The sequence below is a fragment of the Lampetra planeri genome, chromosome 4 (assembly GCF_965212315.1).
Source record: "Lampetra planeri chromosome 4, kcLamPlan1.2.h2, whole genome shotgun sequence".
Taxonomy (NCBI): Eukaryota; Metazoa; Chordata; class Hyperoartia; order Petromyzontiformes; family Petromyzontidae; genus Lampetra; species Lampetra planeri.
The window spans coordinates 19607933-19628187 of record NC_136110.1 but is presented as its reverse complement, the minus strand read 5'-3'; the positions used below and the strand labels follow the sequence as shown (position 1 = coordinate 19628187).

General features: G+C 47.3%; 10 non-coding genes across 10 annotated transcripts; all 10 read left to right on the top strand.

Annotated features, from left to right (window-relative positions):
* Nucleotides 1-163: 163 nt before the first annotated feature.
* On the top strand, nt 164-234 carry TRNAG-GCC (transfer RNA glycine (anticodon GCC)). Its single transcript has one exon. It is a non-coding gene; the product is annotated as a tRNA-Gly (tRNA).
* A 1486-nt stretch (nt 235-1720) lies between these two features.
* Nucleotides 1721-1791, top strand: TRNAG-GCC (transfer RNA glycine (anticodon GCC)). Its single transcript has one exon. It is a non-coding gene; the product is annotated as a tRNA-Gly (tRNA).
* A 1488-nt stretch (nt 1792-3279) lies between these two features.
* TRNAG-GCC (transfer RNA glycine (anticodon GCC)) lies at nt 3280-3350 on the top strand. The gene has a single exon. It is a non-coding gene; the product is annotated as a tRNA-Gly (tRNA).
* Nucleotides 3351-4063: 713 nt separating this feature from the next.
* On the top strand, nt 4064-4134 carry TRNAG-GCC (transfer RNA glycine (anticodon GCC)). The gene has a single exon. It is a non-coding gene; the product is annotated as a tRNA-Gly (tRNA).
* Nucleotides 4135-6901: 2767 nt separating this feature from the next.
* TRNAG-GCC (transfer RNA glycine (anticodon GCC)) lies at nt 6902-6972 on the top strand. The gene has a single exon. It is a non-coding gene; the product is annotated as a tRNA-Gly (tRNA).
* A 1495-nt stretch (nt 6973-8467) lies between these two features.
* Nucleotides 8468-8538, top strand: TRNAG-GCC (transfer RNA glycine (anticodon GCC)). Its single transcript has one exon. It is a non-coding gene; the product is annotated as a tRNA-Gly (tRNA).
* Nucleotides 8539-9256: 718 nt separating this feature from the next.
* On the top strand, nt 9257-9327 carry TRNAG-GCC (transfer RNA glycine (anticodon GCC)). Its single transcript has one exon. It is a non-coding gene; the product is annotated as a tRNA-Gly (tRNA).
* A 7924-nt stretch (nt 9328-17251) lies between these two features.
* Nucleotides 17252-17322, top strand: TRNAG-GCC (transfer RNA glycine (anticodon GCC)). The gene has a single exon. It is a non-coding gene; the product is annotated as a tRNA-Gly (tRNA).
* Nucleotides 17323-18040: 718 nt separating this feature from the next.
* On the top strand, nt 18041-18111 carry TRNAG-GCC (transfer RNA glycine (anticodon GCC)). Its single transcript has one exon. It is a non-coding gene; the product is annotated as a tRNA-Gly (tRNA).
* Nucleotides 18112-19541: 1430 nt separating this feature from the next.
* On the top strand, nt 19542-19612 carry TRNAG-GCC (transfer RNA glycine (anticodon GCC)). The gene has a single exon. It is a non-coding gene; the product is annotated as a tRNA-Gly (tRNA).
* The last annotated feature ends 643 nt before the right edge of the window (nt 19613-20255 follow it).

Genomic DNA, 20255 nt, shown 5'->3' with positions numbered 1-20255 from the left:
CATCCCAATAACTTGCATATAATCAATTTAGTCCATCTTCATCTTCGGATATTCATGAAAAATGGGAAAGTCAGGAGCCTAAGAAACACAGAAAAGTCTCACACTCGACTGAAAGAAGATCAGTATTCAAGCATCTCACGTACCATCACACCAGACACACGAGGCATCGGTGGTTCAGTGGTAGAATTCTCGCCTGCCACGCGGGAGGCCCGGGTTCGATTCCCGGCCGATGCACTTTTTTCCAACTAAACAACAATAAACTGCAAATTTGGAGCGAATATAAAAAAGAACCCACCATCTGCAGATCGTGATGAAAAAATTCAGATTCTATATATACAGAGAAAACGCAATTTTGGAGGATGGAAAAAAGAAGAGTATTCATGCATCTCACGTAAAAAAAATTCGAGTGGAATGTGGTATTGGTGATTCAGTGGTAGAATTCTGGACTGCCACGTGGGAGACCTGGGATCGATTCCTGGCCAATGCACTTTTATCCAGATAAGCATCATTATAACCGATGAAAATGCACGTGGAGTGGTTTCAAGAAAATGACTTTCCATGTCAATGAAGAATTTTAATCGCATAAAATTCATTCCCTTGTATACTTGCAGAAAAAAACACGGTGGGGTCACTTTCAGCTGCGGAAATCAGGTCGCAGCTATTTTGACAACGAAATTCAATAACTAGTATTGGACACGAGTAGTGACAAAGGATTTCTCTTTGCGGAAAGCGGTTCTACCAAATCTTTATAACAGGTGAAGAAATATTTTTAACAACATCCCAATAACTTGCATATAATAAATTTAGTCCATCTTCATCTTCGGATATTCATGAAAAATAGGAAAGTCAGGAGCCTAAGAAACACAGAAAAGTCTCACACGCTACTGAAAGAAGATCAGTATTCATGCATCTCACGTAAAATCACGCCAGACGCAAGAGGCATTTGTGGTTCAGTGGTAGAATTCTCGCCTGCCACGCGGGAGGCCCGGGTTCGATTCCCGGCCGATGCACTTTTATCCAACTAAACAACAATAAACTGCAAATTTAGAGCGAATATAAAAAAAGAACCCACCATCATCTGCATATAGTGATGATAAAATTCAGATTCTATATATACAGAGAAAACGCAATTTTGGAGGATGGAAAAAAGAAGAGTATTCATGCATCTCACGTAAAAAAAATTCGATTGGAATGTGGTATTGGTGATTCAGTGGTAGAATTCTGGACTGCCACGTGGGAGACCTGGGATCGATTCCTGGCCAATGCACTTTTATCCAGATAAGCAACATTATAACCGATCAAAATGCACGTGGAGTGGTTTCAAGAAAATGACTTTCCATGTCAATGAAGAATATTAATCGCATAAAATTCATTCCCTTGTATACTTGCAGAAAAAACACGGTGGGGTCACTTTCAGATGCGGAAATCAGGTCGCAGCTATTTTGACAACGAAATGCAATAACTAGTATTGGACACGAGTAGTGACAAAGGATTTCTCTTGCGGAAGCGGTTCTACAAAATCTTTATAACAGGTGAAGACATATTTGTAACAACATCCCAATAACTTGCATATAATCAATTTAGTCCATCTTCATCTTCGGATATTCATGAAAAATGGGAAAGTCAGGAGCCTAAGAAACACAGAACAGTCTCACTTACACGCGACTGAAAGAAGATCAGTATTCATGCATCTCACGTAAAATCACACCAAACACACGAAGCATCGGTGGTTCAGTGGTAGAATTCTCGCCTGCCACGCGGGAAGCCCGGGTTCGATTCCCGGCCGATGCACTTTTATCCAACTAAACTACAATATACTGCAAATTTGGAGCGAATATAAAAAAAGAACCCACCATCATCTGCAGATCGTGATGAAAAAATTCAGATTCTATATACACAGAGAAAACGCAATTTTGGAGGATGGAAAAAAGAAGAGTATTCATGCATCTCACGTAAAAAAAATTCGTGTGGAATGTGGTATTGGTGATTCAGTGGTAGAATTCTGGACTGTCACGTGGGAGACCTGGGATCGATTCCTGGCCAAAGCACTTTTATCCAGATAAGCAACATCATAACCGATTAAAATGCACGTGGAGTGGTTTCAAGAAAATGACTTTCCATGTCAATGAAGAATATTAATCGCATAAAATTCATTCCCTTGTATACTTGCAGAAAAAAACACGGTGAGGTCACTTTCAGCTGCGGAAATCAGGTCGCAGTGATTTTGACAACGAAATGCAATAACTAGTATTGGACACGAGTAGTGACAAATGATTTCTCTTTGCGGAAAGCGGTTCTACAAAAATCTTTATAACAGGTGAAGAAATATTTTAACAACATCCCAATAACTTGCATATAATCAATTTAGTCCATCTTCATCTTCTGATATTCATGAAAAATGGGAAAGTCAGGAGCCTAAGAAACACAGAAAAGTCTCACACTCGACTGAAATAAGATCAGTATTCAAGCATCTCACGTAAAATCACACCAGACACACGAGGCATCGGTGGTTCAGTGGTAGAATTCTCGCCTGCCGCGCGGGAGGCCCGGGTTCGATTCCCGCCGATGCACTTTTTTCCAACTAAACAACAATAAACTGCAAATTTGGAGCGAATATAAAAAAGAACCCACCATCTGCAGATCGTGATGAAAAAATTCAGATTCTATATATACAGAGAAAACGCAATTTTGGAGGATGGAAAAAATAAGAGTATTCATGCATCTCACGTAAAAATAATTCGAGCGGAATGTGGTATAGGTAATTCAGTGGTAGAATTCTGGACTGCCACGTGGGAGACCTGGGATCGTTTACTGGCCAATGCACTTTTATCCAGATAAGCAACATCATAACCGATTAAAATGCACGTCGAGTGGTTTCAAGAAAATGACTTTCCATGTCAATGAAAAATATTTATCGCATAAAATTCATTCCCTTGTATACTTGCAGAAAAAAACACGGTGGGGTCACTTTCAGCTGCGGAAATCAGGTCGCAGTTATTTTGACAACGAAATGCAATAACTAGTATTGGACACGAGTAGTGACAAAGGATTTCTCTTTGCGGAAAGCGGTTCTACCAAATCTTTATAACAGGTGAAGAAATATTTGTAATAGCATCCCAATAACTTGCATATAATCAATTTAGTCCATCTTCATCTTCGGATATTCATGAAAAATGGGAAAGTCAGGAGCCTAAGAAACACAGAAAAGTCTCACATACACGCGACTGAAAGAAGATCAGTATTCATGCATCTCACGTAAAATCACACCAGACACACGAGGCATCGGTGGTTCAGTGGTAGAATTCTCGCCTGCCACGCGGGTGGCCCGGGTTTGATTCCCGGCCGATGCACTTTTATCCAACTAAACAACAATAAACTGCAAATTTGGAGCGAATATAAAAAAAAGAACCCACCATCATCTGCATATCGTGATGATGAAATTCAGATTCTATATACACAGAGAAAACGCAATTTTGGAAGATTGAAAAAATAAGAGTATTCATGCATCTCACGTAAAAAGAATTCGAGCGGAATGTGGTATAGGTGATTCAGTGGTAGAATTCTGGACTGCCACGTGGGAGACCTGGGATCGATTCCTGGCCAATGCACTTTTATCCAGATAAGCAACATTATAACCGATGAAAATGCACGTGGAGTGGTTTCAAGAAAATGACTTTCCATGTCAATGAAGAATCTTAATCGCTTAAAATTAATTCCCTTGTATACTTGCAGAAAAAATCACGGTGAGGTCACTTTCAGCTGCGGAAATCAGGTCGCAGTTATTTTGACAACGAAATGCAATAACTAGTATTGGACACGAATAGTGACAAAGGATTTCTCTTGCGGAAAGCGGTTCTACAAAATCTTTATAACAGGTGAAGACATATTTGTAACAACATCCCAATAACTTGCATATAATCAATTTTGTCCATCTTCATCTTCGGATATTCATGAAAAATGGGAAAGTCAGGAGCCAAAGAAACACAGAACAGTCTCACTTACACGCGACTGAAAGAAGATCAGTATTCATGCATCTCACGTAAAATCACACCAGACACACGAGGCATCGGTGGTTCAGTGGTAGAATTCTCGCCTGCCACGCGGGAAGCCCGGGTTCGATTCCCGGCCGATGCACTTTTATCCAACTAAACAACAATAAACTGCAAATTTGGAGCGAATATAAAAAAATAACCCACCATCATCTGCCGATCGTGATGAAAAAAGTAAAAAGTCAGATTTTATATACACAGAGAACACGCAATTTTGGAGGAATGAAATAAGAAGAGTATTCATGCATCTCACGTAAAAAAATAATTCGAGTGGAATGTGGTATAGGTGATTCAGTGGTAGAATTCTGGACTGCCATGTGGGAGACCTGGGATCGATTCCTGGCCAATACACTTTTATCCAGATAAGCAACATTATAACCGATTAAAATGCACGTGGAGTGGTTTCAAGAAAATGACCATCCATGTCAATGAAGAAGATTAATCGCTTCAAATTCATTCCCTTGTATACTTGCAGAAACAAACACGGTGAGGTCACATTCAGCTGCAGAAATCAGGTCGCAGTTATTTTGACAACGAAATGCAATAACTAGTATTGTAAACGAGTAGTGACGAATGATTTCTCTTGCGGAAAGTGGTTCTACCAAATTTTTATAACATTTCATCCACGCCGCATTGACTCGTGACCTCACATCAGTCGTGATGCTACCATCTGAGCTGATGGTGGAGCCCAGGTACTTAAAGTCCGTCACTTTCTTCAGATCTTCTCCGTCAATACTGATGGTGCCGTCGGTTTGGTGGCCACACTCCATATACTCCGTTTTTTGATGTTGAACCTCATCCCGTTTTCGTCCAAACGTTCCTTCCACAGGCGCGTTTGTCTTTCCACTTCTCCTCTCTCTTTATCTGAGAGGAGGGCGTCATCCGCGTAGAGAATTGACCATGGAAGGGGCGTGTGCAGGTCGGCAGTGATCGTGTCCATGCACAGGATAAACAGGAGTGGTGACAGGGCCGATCCTTGGTGCACTCCAACGCTGATGGGAAATGGCGGTGATATGCCCACTGCACACCTGACTGCACTGGTGACGTTCTTGTATAGGAGTTGCACCCAATGCACGTAGGTTTCAGGGACTCCATGGGATCGAAGCGAGTGCCAGATGAGGTCGTGGGGGACCCTGTCAAATGCCTTTTCAAGGTCGAGGAACGACACGTGCACAGCTTGGTTCTTCTCTCTGTGCCTCTCCAGCAGGAGCCTCGCCGCGAATATGGCGTCCGTAGTGCCACATCCTTTGACGAAGCCGCATTGGTTGGGTGATAGGGTGATGATGTTTCTAATCCTCTTGTCCAAAACTCGCTCAAAGATCTTCATCGCATGACACAGGAGCCGGATTGGCCTGTAATTCGAGCATTCTGCCACGTCCCCTTTACCCTTCCAAATTGGAACCGTCGTGCTGGTCGACCAGGCTTCTGGGACCTCACTGGTGCTCGTGATGGTGCTGAAGAGCTGGGTAAGGAGGGCAGCACCCTGCCTGCCAAGGATCTTCCAGGCCTCAGCAGGGATATCGTCCGGGCCAGTCGCTTTCCCATTCTTCATTCTCTTGATAGCTTGTTCCACTTCGGTGATGGTGATAGGTGAAACCGGACCGAGGACGTGTTCAGCGCTAATAATAGGTGGGTGGGGAAATTCCTGGTTGCAGATTCCAGAGAAGTAGTCGCTCCAGCGTTGAAGGATGGCGGGCGGGTCTCTGAGAGCGCTGTGATTCTCATCCTTTATGCATTTGACCTGACCAATATCCTGAGTCGAACGATGGCGTGCCTCTGCCAGTCGATAGATCTTATTGGCACCTTCTGGGGTGTCCAGTTCGACATACAGTTGGTCGTATTGAGCTAATTTCACCGCTGCAACTACTCGCTTCGCTGCCGATTTGCAGTTTCTGTATTGTTGGTAATCCAGATCTGCGAGCGTTTGGCGCCACTTCTTGAAAGCTAGCTTCTTCTCTTTCACTGCTAGCTGAACTTCTTCGTTCCACCACCATATTTGCTTGTCAATGAAGTGTTTTCCCGGCTTAGTTAGACCCAGTGCTTCCGTTGCTGCTGTGCACAGTTGGCCGGCGAGATCTTCCCAAATCGCATTCGCTGGTCGGTTGGTGTTCACGTCAATCTGATTAAAGGCGACTCTCAGCTGATCCTTGCATTCCTTCATCCGCCACCACTTAATTCGCTGCTTTCCAGTTGTTGGTGGGCGATGTCGCTGGCCAATGTCCATTTTTATGTCCATGACCAGGATGCGATGTTGTGGGGCGATGTTGTCCGATGGTATGACTTTAGTGTTTGTCACCGTTTTCAGCTTATCCCGCTTGACAAGCCAGTAATCAATTTGAGTTGATCTCCCACCACTGGCGTACGTAATGAGATGGGACCGTCTCTTCTTGAAGAAGGTGTTGGCGAGGACAAGATCATGGGCTTCCGCAAAGTCCAGGGCTCGGTTTCCCTCATCGTTCCGGGTACCATATCCTTGGCCACCATGGTTTCGAGGGTATCCATCCCGGGCGCTTCCAACGTGTCCATTTAGGTCTCCACCAATTACAAACTGCTCTTCTCCATTTATCGATTGCATGTGTCCATCAAATTGTTCCCAAAATTCCTCCTTGGTATCTGCTGGGCAGCCGGGCTGCGGCGCATAACAAGATACCACCCGGAGGCGTAGGACGTTTGAGTCGATTTCGATGGACATGAGGCGGTCGGAAACACGGTGGACGGCCACGACGTTGTCTCGTAGATTTTGGCTGACTGCGATTCAGGAGCATAAGAAACACAGAAAAGTCTCAATCACACGCGACTGAAAGAAGACCAGTATTCATGCATCTCATGTAAAATCACACCAGACACACGGGGCATCGGTGGTTCAGTGGTAGAATTCTCGCCTGCCACGCGGGAGGCCCGGGTTCGATTCCCGGCCGATGCACTTTTATCCAACTAAACAACAATAAACTGCAAATTTGGAGCGAATATAAAAAAAGAACCCACCATCATCTGCAGATCGTGATGAAAAAAGTAAAAAGTCAGATTCTATATACACAGAGAACACGCAATTTTGGAGGAATGAAAAAAGAAGAGTATTAAGGCATCTCACGTAAGAAAAATTCGAGTGGAATGTGGTATAGGTGATTCAGTGGTAGAATTCTGGACGGAGACCTGGGATCGATTCCTGGCCAATGCACTTTTATCCAGATAAGCAACATTATAACCGATTAAGATGCACGTGGAGTTGTTTCAAGAAAAAGACTATCCATGTCAATGAAGAAGATTAATCGCTTCAAATTCATTCCCTTGTATACTTGCAGAAACAAACACGGTGAGGTCACATTCAGCTGCAGAAATCAGGTCGCAGTTATTTTGACAACGAAATGCAATAACTAGTATTGGAAACGAGTAGTGACGAAGGATTTCTTTTGCGGAAAGCGGTTCTACCAAATTTTTATAACAGGTGAAGAAATATTTTAACAACATCCCAATTACTTGCATATTATCAATTTAGTCCATCTTCATCTTCGGATATTCATGAAAAATTAGAAAGTCAGGAGCATAAGAAACACAGAAAAGTCTCACTCACACGCGACTGAAAGAAGACCAGTATTCATGCATCTCATGTAAAATCACACCAGACACACGAGGCATCGGTGGTTCAGTGGTAGGATTCTCGCCTGCCACGCGGGAGGCCCGGGTTCGATTTCCGGCCGATGCGCTTTTATCCAACTAAACAACAATAAACTGCAAATTTGTAGAGAATATAATAAAAGAACCCACCATCATCTGCAGATCGTGATGAAAAAAGTAAAAAGTCAGATTCTATATACACAGAGAACACGCAATTTTGGAGGAATGAAAAAAGAGTATTAATGCATCTCACGTAAAAATAATTCGAGTGGAATGTGGTATAGGTGATTCAGTGGCAGAATTCTGGACTGCCACGTGGGAGACCTGGGATCGATTCCAGGCCAATGCACTTTTATCCAGATAAGCAACATTATAACCGATTAAAATGCACGTGGAGTGGTTTCAGGAAAATGACTATCCATGTCAATGAAGAATATTAATCGCATAAAATTCATTCCCTTGTATATTTTCAGAAACAAACACGGTGAGGTCACGTTCAGCTGCAGAAATCAGGTCGTAGTTATTTTGACAACGAAATGCAATAACTAGTATTGGAAACGAGTAGTGACGAAGGATTTTTCTTGCGGAAAGCGGTTCTACCAAATTTTTATAACAAGTGAAGAAATATTTTAACAACATCCCAATAACTTGCATATTATCAATTTAGTCCATCTTCATCTTCGGATATTCATGAAAAATTAGAAAGTCAGGAGCATAAGAAACACAGAAAAGTCTCACTCACACGCGACTGAAAGAAGACCAGTATTCATGCATCTCATGTAAAATCACACCAGCCACAAGAGGCATCGGTGGTTCAGTGGTAGAATTCTCGCCTGCCACGCGGGAGGCCCGGGTTCGATTCCCGGCAGATGCACTTTTATCCAACTAAACAACAATAAACTGCAAATTTGTAGAGAAAATAAAAAAAGAACCCACCATCATCTGCAGATCGTGATGAAAAAAGTAAAAAGTCAGATTCTATATACACAGAGAACACGCAATTTTGGAGGAATTAAAAAAGAAGAGTATTAATGCATCTCACGTAAGAAAAATTCGAGTGGAATGTGGTATAGGTGATTCAGTGGTAGAATTCTGGACTGCCGCGTGGGAGACCTGGGATCGATTCCTGGCCAATGCACTTTTATCCAGATAAGCAACATTATAACCGATTAAAATGCACGTGGAGTGGTTTCAAGAAAATGACTATCCATGTTAATCAAGAATATTAATCGCATAAAATTCATTCCCTTGTATATTTTCAGAAACAAACACGGTGAGGTCACATTCAGCTGCAGAAATCAGGTCGCAGTAATTTTGACAACGAAATGCAATAACTAGTATTGTAAACTAGTAGTGACGAAGGATTTCTCTTGCAGAAAGCGGTTCTACCAAATTTTTATAACAGGTGAAGAAATATTTTAACAACATCCCAATAACTTGCATATTATCAATTTAGTCCATCTTCATCTTCGAATAATCATGAAAAATTAGAAAGTCAGGAGCATAAGAAACACATAAAAGTCTCACTCACACGCGACTGAAAGAAGACCAGTATTCATGCATCTCATGTAAAATCACACCAGATACACGAGGCATCGGTGGTTCAGTGGTAGAATTCTCACCTGCCACGCGGGAGGCCCGGGTTCGATTCCCGGCCGATGCACTTTTATCCAACCAAACAACAATAAACTGCAAATTTGGAGCGAATATAAAAAAAGAACCCACCATCATCTGCATATCGTGATGATAAAATTCAGATTCTATATACACAGAGAAAACGCAATTTTGGAGGATGGAAAAAATAAGAGTATTCATGCATCTCACGTAAAAAGAATTCGAGCGGAATGTGGTATTGGTGATTCAGTGGTAGAATTCTGGACTGCCACGTGGGAGACCTGGGATCGATTCCTGGCCATTGCACTTTTATCCAGATAAGCAAAATTATAACCGATTAAAATGCACGTGGAGTGGTTTCAAGAAAATGACTATCCATGTCAATCAAGAATATTAATCGCATAAAATTAATTCCCTTGCATATTTTCAGAAACAATCACGGTGAGGTCACATTCAGCTGCAGAAATCAGGTCGCAGTTATTTTGACAACGAAATGCAATAACTAGTATTGTAAACGAGTAGTGACGAAGGATTTCTCTTGCAGAAAGCGGTTCTACCAAATTTTTATAACAGGTGAAGAAATATTTTAACAACATCCCAATAACTTGCATATTATCAATTTAGTCCATCTTCATCTTCGGATATTCATGAAAAATGAGAAAGTCAGGAGCATAAGAAACACAGAAAAGTCTCACTCACACGCGACTGAAAGAAGACCAGTATTCATGCATCTCATGTAAAATCACACCAGACACACGAGGCATCGGTGGTTCAGTGGTAGAATTCTCGCCTGCCACGCTGTCTGCCCGGGTTCGATTCCCGGCCGATGAAGAAGAGTATTCATGTGTAGTAGACTTCACGACTCTTGGACGCCGGAGTTGGAGGCACACGGGTTTATTTCACACAGCACGGTTGTGGCATACAACACTAGAGGGGGCATCGGCCCCCTCACCCGGCTAGCTGGGGATACACGCGCTAGCTACTCCTAGCCTGCCTCCTAGTCCTCCACTAACGGGCTAGGGGAGGCTATCTGGCCCGACACTGGTAAGTCGTGCCCGGTACCCTGAGTCCCAGACTAGCTCTGACAGGAGCACCGGCTCTGGATCTCGGGACCATGCCGCTGGCTCGGTCCTGTTCGGCCCTGATAAGGACGGCGAACCAGGGAAGTCCAGGGCTCTAGCTAAGACGTCTTCAGTCTTCACTGGTTAGCTTAACATTCACCCCCCCTTTGAGGGGTGGGGCCCCTGGGGATCATAACTCCGAATCAGCCCCCCCGGGGTGCCTGGCGCGGACGTCGTAGAGAGTACCTCCCCGTGCACTCACGTATCCCCACCCACTGTGTTTGTTTGCCATAAGCTGCCATGCATAACGGGCTCTCTCTCTAACACCCCTACATCACCCCCCCCCCCCCCCCCCCCCCGCATAGCTTGCAGCCGTCCCGGCTGCCAACATACAAAAAAAATGACAATAAAAGCGCATTTACCCCCTGACCGCGCGTGTGCCTCACTATTTTTCAACAAGAACAACAACAAGAACGCAACAGCGAGAAGAGAAAACAACCCGACGCACCCCCCCCCGAATAAATACGAATTCCGTAAAACAGCCTATATACAATTTGCAGGGAACCCACCACACACACAACACATGGCGAACCCAACATATGTACATCCAATGAGCAGGGAACACACCACCCACACAACACACAATGAACACAACCTATGTACACATCTTCCGGCCTCACAACAGTCTGCACATTTTAGCGCGCGTCCTTGCAGCGGGCCCCTCACACGGGGTAACCCCGGGTGGTGGACCGTCAGGTGGCAACTGTCCGTCTCGGAGTGAGTCCTCATCCGACGCCGCGTGACCCTTGGCATCCCCAGGAGGGGTGATCGGGCGTGAGCCCGTCACTCCTGATGCACCTGGAGGTGGCACAGCCGGCAAGGCATTAGGTGAGAGCGACGGAGACGGACCCAGTGAGTCGGTCGACCCCCCACATGTTTGGCCACGCGTGTGTGAAGTGGGGATGTGTACCGCAACGAAGGGTTTTAATCTAGAGGGGTGCACGAACCACCGCCGCTTCCCCCATTTGATGCGCACGCACTGCGGTCGCAAAACCTCGACCACCTCCACAGGGCCACGGCCGCACCAGCTTAGAGGAGGTTGCAAGTGGCACCTGGGGACAGTGCAGCCATGCCTTGTCCCCCGGCTTCCACTGCAGCATGTGCGCCCGACCCAGTCTGAGCCGCTCATTTGCTTTCTGACGGAGGTCAGAGTTTTGCATGGCAGCATCCCGTGCCTCTGTTAATTTGGCCAGATTAAGTTTTACATGGTCAGCCAATTTAGTTTTACCCTGCGGCGCGGGGATCTGCAGCTGGGCACGAACAGGCGGGTCAGGTTCGCGGCCGTACATGAGGTAGAAGGGGGGAAATCCCGTAGCTGCATGGGGGGCCATCCGGTATGCCGCCAAGACCCCTTGAATTTGCAGGTCCCAATCGGTCTGTGAGTCCGAAACCTGCTGTGACAACATTGACGTGATGGTTCGATGCAGATGCTCGACCATCCCGTCAGTTTGCGGGTGATACGGGGAGGTACGAATTTTTTTCGTGCCCAGGAGCTCACAGACTTGTTGGAGTAGTTTGCCGGAAAAAATTTTGCCCTGGTCGGTCAGCAGCCGCTCCGGAGCACCTTTGTCCAGGACGTATCCCTGAACAAAGGCCTCCACGATGGCTGCTGCCGACTGGTTGGCACAGGGCCAGGCCATAGGCCAGCGCGTAAAATACTCCACACCAGTCAACAAATGTCTATTGCCCCTGGGGGTGGCGGGGAATGGGCCCAAAATATCCAGCGCGACAAGGTCGTTTACTCTGGACACTTTGATTGATTGCAAGGGTGGGTTAGACTCCCGTGCTGGCGGTTTTCGTTGCGCGCACCGAGGGCATGACCCCAATAAATCCCCGACATCCCTCGTCATGCCTGGCCAAAAAAAATCAAGTTGGAGCAAGGCGAGGGTCTTTTGGGTCCCCAGGTGTAAGAGGCGCTCGTGAGCGGCCCACACCACCTTGCCCCGCAACCCAGAAGGGACCACCAGCCGGTGTCGATGGGACTTCCCATCCCAATGCATCAGCAGACCTTGCACCATCTCCCATGCGTTGGCATCACCCCTCCCCCGCGCAGCACCGCCGACGCGACGACGCCACCCGAGGAGGGAGGTATCCTCCATCTGGAGGCGCCCCCATTCAGTGACGGGCAAACCCCAACAGGGAATCTTTTCCCTGTTGTGCGATCGAATTAGTAATCAATGTTTCGTCGTCGTCGGCTGCCGCCAAGACCTGAACCGATATGTCCCCCGGAGGCCTGCAACGTCCAGACCCCAGGAGGCATGCACATTCGGAGGTGGTTGGCATGCGCGACAGAGCGTCCGCATTGGTGTGGCGAACGCCCTTACGGTAGGTGGTTTCAAAATCAAAGTCCTGGAGAATCTCCAACCATCGAGACAATTGTCCCGATGGTTGTTGAACTCGCACGGCGTACTGTAGTGCCGCATGATCTGTGCGGACGGTGAAATGCCGACCGTACAGATATGGGCGATACTGTTGGATGAAATAGACAATTGCCAACAGTTCCCGACGGGTGACACAATATCTTTGCTCCACAGGAGACAACACCCGACTACCGTACGCGACCACCCGTTCCACGCCGTCAACCACCTGGGAAAGCACGCCCCCAATACCCGTGTTGCTCGCATCGGTGTCAAGCAAAAAGGGCTTAGAAAAATCAGGGTAAACCAAGGGAGGAGCTTTCACCAGAGCGTCCCGAAGGGAGCGGAAAGCAGCCTCCTCCTCCTGTCCCCAGTGGAACCGAACCCCTTTTGACGTTAAAGCGTGTAGGGGTTTCGCAATCGTCGCAAAATCCGCGACAAACCGTCGGTAATAGGACGCGAAGCCAATGAAACTCCTGACCTCTCCCACCGAGGTGGGAGTCGGCCAGGAGCTGACGCACTGCGTTTTGGCGGGATCAGTAGCAATACCTGAGCGTCCCACGATGTGTCCCAAATAACGCACCGATTCGCGTAATAGATGACATTTTTGGGGTTTGAATTTCAAATTAGCAGCCCGCATCTTTTGGAAAACCGCCCGCAACCTCTGGAGATGTTCGTCAAATGTTTTACTAAAGACGATAACGTCATCCAAATAAATCAAGCACGAGTCCCATTGCAATCCAGCCAAAACTAATTCCATCAAACGCTGGAAAGTTGCCGGCGCTGAGTGGAGTCCCATCGGCAACCGGTTGAATTGGAACAGGCCGTGCGGTGTACGGAAAGCAGTTTTAGGCTTTGAATCATCGTCCAGAGGAAGCTGCCAGAATCCCGAAAGTAAATCCAATGTGGAGAAGAATCGCGCTCCCGCCAAGGCGTCAAGTGATTCGTCCATCCGTGGGAGCGGGTATGCGTCGGCCACCGAAATTTTGTTAAGGCGCCGAAAATCAACGCAAAACCGCAACGAGCCGTTCTGTTTCTTAACTAGGACGATCGGCGCTCCCCAAGGGCTGGTGGAAGGAGAAATTATGTCGGCGGCTAACATGTCATCAACAGCCGATTTGACATGGTCCTTTTCGGCGGGACTTAACCGAAAAGGATTCTGGCGTATTGGCGCGCTGTCACCCGTATCAATATGGTGACGCAGCAGATGAGTGCAGCCCAAATCGTATTTGTCCCGACTGAAAACGTCGGAAAATTCCTGCAGTAGTGTTTTAAGCTGTTGACGCTCTGAATTTGACAGGTCCGTCGATTCCGCACAAAGCGCCTCGAGCCACCCTTCATCGCTGTCCGAATGTGGTCGCGGCGCAGGGACAGCGCTCACGTGATTCGCGACGGGTTCCTCACAGGGCACTGGAGGAACGCGCACCGTTCTATCTACGAACGCCGGCACCGTCGCGAACGCCGTCCGACTCGTAACGGGGGATGGTAGAAACGCCATGCGTCGGCCCGATGGGAGCTCAATGCATCCCTGGTCGATTAATATCCTAATCGGCATTTTGGCCAGGAAGTCCGTCCCCAGCAGGCACGGAGCCGCCAGCGAGGAGGAAACAAAAATCGGCCCAGACAATTTAATATCCCCGACACAAATTTGGGCTCGAATTTGTCCAATGATGCCAAGTGAGCCCCCATTAGCAGCATAGAATGGCACGTTAACGGGCTTCAAAGGACGGCTCTGGACAGGGAGAATATTGTAAATTAATTCCGAAATAATGGTCGCCGATGCTCCCGTATCGACCAGGATGCGCACCTCAACCCCGTCGATGTGCCCCACAATGGCAGACGACCCCGACGATGCGGCTACAACGCGATGGGCCAACACGGACCACTGGCTGGGTTCGATATGAGTACCCAGAGTGGTGCGTGTTGGTGCGATGGTGCCCGATATCGACCCCCCATTCGCCGCGGTGTTTGAGTGTGTGGCGGGCGTGTGCGTGGGCCAAACATGAGGGGTGCCGCGACTCGCCGGGTTATGATGATGGAGCTTGGGAAGAGGGCCAGCGTCCCGTCGAGGTGTCGTCCCGCGCTGCCGAGGAGAGCGGCACCCCGAGGCGACATGGCCCCGGATGCCGCAGTTGTAACAGCGCGGGAGCGCTGGCGACGACGATGGATGGTCGAGATGGCTCGAAGCGCCCCGGTCCGCCCGTACTCCCGCTCCCTGCTGCCGTTGATGGTCGATGGCGCAAATCTCTTCCGCCGGGAGGGTGGCTGCAGCCACGGCACGCCCGCTCGCCGCCTTGCTGGCCTTCCGTCATTGCGAGAGCAGGTTTGCGTGGAGGAGTCGTGCCGCTTGGAGGGAGCACATCTCCGCGTCATCCTGTGCGACGATGACGATATCCAAGTCGTCCGCCAGCAGGAGTATCTTCTCCGTAACCATGACGTCGATACCTTCGTGGTCCATCCGTGGAAAGGCCGCCTTCGCCAGTGCCAGGAGGCTTGTGCGGTACGCCAGGGGCGACTCCTTTGCCCCCCGCTGGCGATCGTAAAAGAGTTGCCGACAGTCCGACGGCGGACCGTAGACTGCAGCCAGCAGCTGCATCGCCGTCTGCAGCGTGGAGCGCCTCTCCTTCGGTGCCGATGTTAGAGTGGCGAGGGCGTCGCTGTCGAGGAGTGCCGGCAGCGCGCGGAGAGCCTTGGCGTCCGTCCACTGCGCCATCTCCTGGTGAGCGAGGAAGCGCCGCTGGAAGCCGCCCCAGTCGCCTTCCTCGCCCACAAATTCTTTGAGTGGAGGTAGTCGCTGATGTAACGCAGCGGCTGCCGCGGAAGGTCGCACTCCCTCGTCCCCCTCACCCGGCTCTGCCTCGGCGCGAACAACCGATGGCATCGCCGGTCGCACCCGTGGTGACGTTCCGTCCATTGGTGATGACGCGGCAGGTACTGTACGGCCGCCGTTGGACGCGATGCTCAGACCGGCCACGCCCTCAACAGCAGCCGCGGCGATGGCGGGATTTTCAAAGTGGTGCTCCGTCGAAATGGCGGGAAGGCGCTGTGGTCGTCGGCTGCCCTCGCCCCGTGGCGGTCCAGCAGCCCCCAGCTGTGTGATGTGGTCCAGCATGGTGGCAGCGGCGTACAGCAGTTCCGCCAGCTTAGCGTGCGCCTGCCTCAGCCCCTCTGTCGACGGCTCCCCATTCTCCTGTTGCTGCGGTGTGGACGCATCCGGCCCCGACTGCTCTGTGCTTTCTTCAGCCGTCCCGGGCTCCCCGACTGCAATGGAGTCCTCCCCCTCCGGTACCCTGACTCGAGCTGTCCGGCGCGTGTCCATGTTCGTAGATCTTTACTTCTGACACCAGATGTAGTAGACTTCACGACTCTTGGACGCCGGAGTTGGAGACACACGGGTTTATTTCACACAGCACGGTTGTGGCATACAACACTAGAGGGGGTATCGGCCCCCTCACCCGGCTAGCTGGGGATACACGCGCTAGCTACTCCTAGCCTGCCTCCTAGTCCTCCACTAACGGGCTAGGGGAAGCTATCTGGCCCGACACTGGTAAGTCGGGCCCGGTACCCTGAGTCCCAGACCAGCTCTGACAGGAGCACCGGCTCTGGATCTCGGGACCACGCCGCTGGCTCAGTCCTGTTCGGCCCTGATAAGGACGGCGAACCAGGGGAGTCCAGGGCTCTAGCTAAGACGTCTTCAGTCTTCACTGGTTAGCTTAACATTCTCCTCGAGCCCTCCGACACATCCCCTTTTAGACCCAACCCCCCCCTTGAGGGGTGGGGCCCCGGGGGATCATAACTCCGAATCAGCCCCCCCGGGGTGCCTGGCGCGGACGTCGAAGAGAGCACCTCCCCGTGCACTCACGTAGCCCCGCCCACTGTGTTTGTTTGCCATAAGCTGCCATGCATAACGGGCTCTCTCTCTAACACCCCTACACATGCATCTCACGTAAAAATAATTCGAGTGGAATGTGGTATAGGTGATTCAGTGGTAGAATTCTGGACTGCCACGTGGGAAATTGGGATCGATTCCTGGCCCATGCACTTTTATCCAGATAAGCAACATTTTAACCGATTAAAATGCACGTGGAGTGGTTTCAAGAAAATTACTATCCATGTCAATGAAGAAGATTAATCGCTTCAAATTCATTCCCTTGTATACTTGCAGAAACAAACACGGTGAGGTCACATTCAGCTGCAGAAATCAGGTCGCAGTTATTTTGACAACGAAATGCAATAACTAGTATTGGAAACGAGTAGTGACGAAGGATTTCTCTTGCGGAAAGCGGTTCTACCAAATTTTTATACCAGGTGAAGAAATATTTTAACAACATCCCAATAACTTGCATATTATCAATTTAGTCCATCTTCGTCTTCGGATATTATTGAAAAATGGGAAAGTCAGGAGCATAAGAAACACAGAAAAGTCTCACTCACACACTACTGAAAGAAGACCAGTATTCATGCATCTCATGTAAAATCACACCAGACACACGAGGCATCGGTGGTTCAGTGGTAGAATTCTAGCCTGCCACGCGGGAGGCCCGGGTTCGATTCCCGGCCGATGCACTTTTATCCAACTAAACAACAATAAACTGCAAATTTGTATTGAAAATAAAAAAAGAACCCACCATCATCTGCAGATCGTGATGAAAAAAGTAAAAAGTCAGGTTCTATATACACAGAGAACACGCAATTTTGGAGGAATGAAAAAAGAAGAGTATTAAGGCATCTCACGTAAGAAAAATTCGAGTGGAATGTGGTATAGGTGATTCAGTGGTAGAATTCTGGACTGCCGCGTGGAAGACCTGGGATCGATTCCTGGCCAATGCACTTTTATCCAGATAAGCAACATTATAACCGATTAAAATGCACGTGGAGTGGTTTCAAGAAAATGACTATCCATGTCAATCAAGAATATTAATCGCATAAAATTAATTCCCTTGTATATTTTCAGAAACAAACACGGTGAGGTCACATTCAGCTGCAGAAATCAGGTCGCAGTTATTTTGACAACGAATTGCAATAACTAGTATTGTAAACGAGTAGTGACGAAGGATTTCTCTTGCAGAAAGCGGTTCTACCAAATTTTTATAACAGGTGAAGAAATATTTTAACAACATCCCAATAACTTGCATATTATCAATTTAGTCCATCTTCATCTTCGGATATTCATGAAAAATGAGAAAGTCAGGAGCAGAAGAAAACAAGAAAAGTCTCACTCACACGCGACTGAAAGAAGACCAGTATTCATGCATCTCATGTAAAATCACACCAGATACACGAGGCATCGGTGGTTCAGTGGTAGAATTCTCGCCTGCCACGCGGGAGGCCCGGGTTCGATTCCCGGCCGATGCACTTTTATCCAACTAAACAACAATAAACTGCAAATTTGTAGCGAATATAAAAAAGAACCCACCATCATCTGCAGATCGTGATGAAAAAAGTAAAAAGTCAGATTCTATATACACAGAGAACACGCAATTTTGGAGGAATGAAAAAAATTAACCCGTAAAAACAAAGTTTTTCACTATAAATCCTTTATATGCGTGGCGGCGAGAGTCCTCTCGTCCTCTGGCTTGAGATGGCTGCCACCTATGGGTCAGATGATTGTCTGGCAGAATTAAGCAATTGGTAATTAAATATTTATTTATTTTTCCCTAAACAGTGTAAAGTTTGGGAAAAAAAAATTTCACGAAAATAAATTGTCACGCACAACAAGTCTGTGTGCAAAATGTCAGCTCGATTGGATCACGGGAAGTGGGTTAAAAAACGAGCGAAAGATTTGCACGGTCCTAAGCAAGCAAGCGAACTTAATATAAAGGATTAAAAAATGTATTCGCCTGTGGAGGACGCGGGGATCGATTCCGCGACCTTTGGCATGGGAAGCGAGGGCACTACCAACTGCGCTACTCCGCCACGGCCTGTGGAGGGGTTACGCTCTGGGCTCTTACACTCTGACGTTCAGCCAAAGCCATGAATGCGTTCTATTTGAATATATGTAAAATATTTTTTTTTGCCTGAAAAGTGTAACATTTTGGGAATTTTTTTACACGAACAATAATTGTCTGGCACAACGAGTCTGTCTGGAAAATGGCAGCTCGATTGGATAACGGGAAGTGGGTTAAAAAACGACCGAAAGATTTGCACGGTCCTAAGCAAGCACGCAAGCAAGCAAGCACGCGAACTTAATATAAAAGATTTAATAAAGGATTTAAAAAGAAGAGTGTTAATGAATCTCACGTAAGAAAAATTCGAGTGGAATGTGGTATAGGTGATTCAGTGGTAGAATTCTGGACTGCCACGTGGGAGACCTGGGATCGATTCCTGGCCAATGCACTTTTATCCAGATAAGCAACATTATAACCGATTAAAATGCACGTGGAGTGTTTTCAGGAAAATGACTATACATGTCAATGAAGAAGATTAATCGCTTCAAATTCATTCCCTTGCATACTTGCAAAAACCAAATCGGTAAGGTCACTTTCAGCTGCGGAAATCAGGTCGCAGTTATTTTGACAACGAAATGCAATAACTAGTATTGGAAACGAGTAGTGACGAAGGATTTCTCTTGCGTAAAGCGGTTCTACCAAATCTTTATAACAGGTGAAGAAATATTTTACAACATCCCAATAACTTGCATATCATCAATTTAGTCCATCTTCATCTTCGGATATTCAAGAAAAATGGGAAAGTCAGGAGCCTAAGAAACACAGAAAAGTCTCACACGCTACTGAAAGAAGATCAGTATTCATGCATCTCACGTAAAATCACACCACGCACACGAGGCATCGGTGGTTCAGTGGTAGAATTCTCGCCTGCCACGCGGGAGGCCCGGGTTCGATTCCCGGCCGATGCACTTTTATCCAACTAAACAACAACAAACTGCAAATTTGTAGCGAATATAAAAAAGAACCCACCATCATCTGCAGATCGTGATGAAAAAAGTAAAAAGTCAGATTCTATATACACAGAGAACACGCAATTTTGGAGGAATGAAAAAGAAGAGTATTAATGCATCTCACGTTAAAAAAATTCGAGTGGAATGTGGTATAGGTGATTCAGTGATAGAATTCTGGACTGCCACGTGGGAGACCAGGGATCGATTCCTGGCCAATGCACTTTTATCCAGATAAGGAACATTATAACCGATTAAAATGCACGTGGAGTGGTTTCAAGAAAATGACTTTACATGTCAATGACGAATATTAATCGCATAAAATTCATTCCCTTGTATATTTTCAGAAACAAACAGGGTGAGGTCACATTCAGCTGCAGAAATCAGGTCGTAGTTATTTTGACAACGAAATGCAATAACTAATATTGGAAACGAGTAGTGACGAAGGATTTCTCTTGCGGAAAGCCAATGCATTTGGCTCTGTGACCCATGAACTCCTGTGGTCTGCCTTCAGATTTTTCCACATTCCGGACACCATCACAACCCTGGTGAAGTCGTACTTTCAGGATCTGCAGTTCTGCTTCACCACCTCAGAGTTCACTAC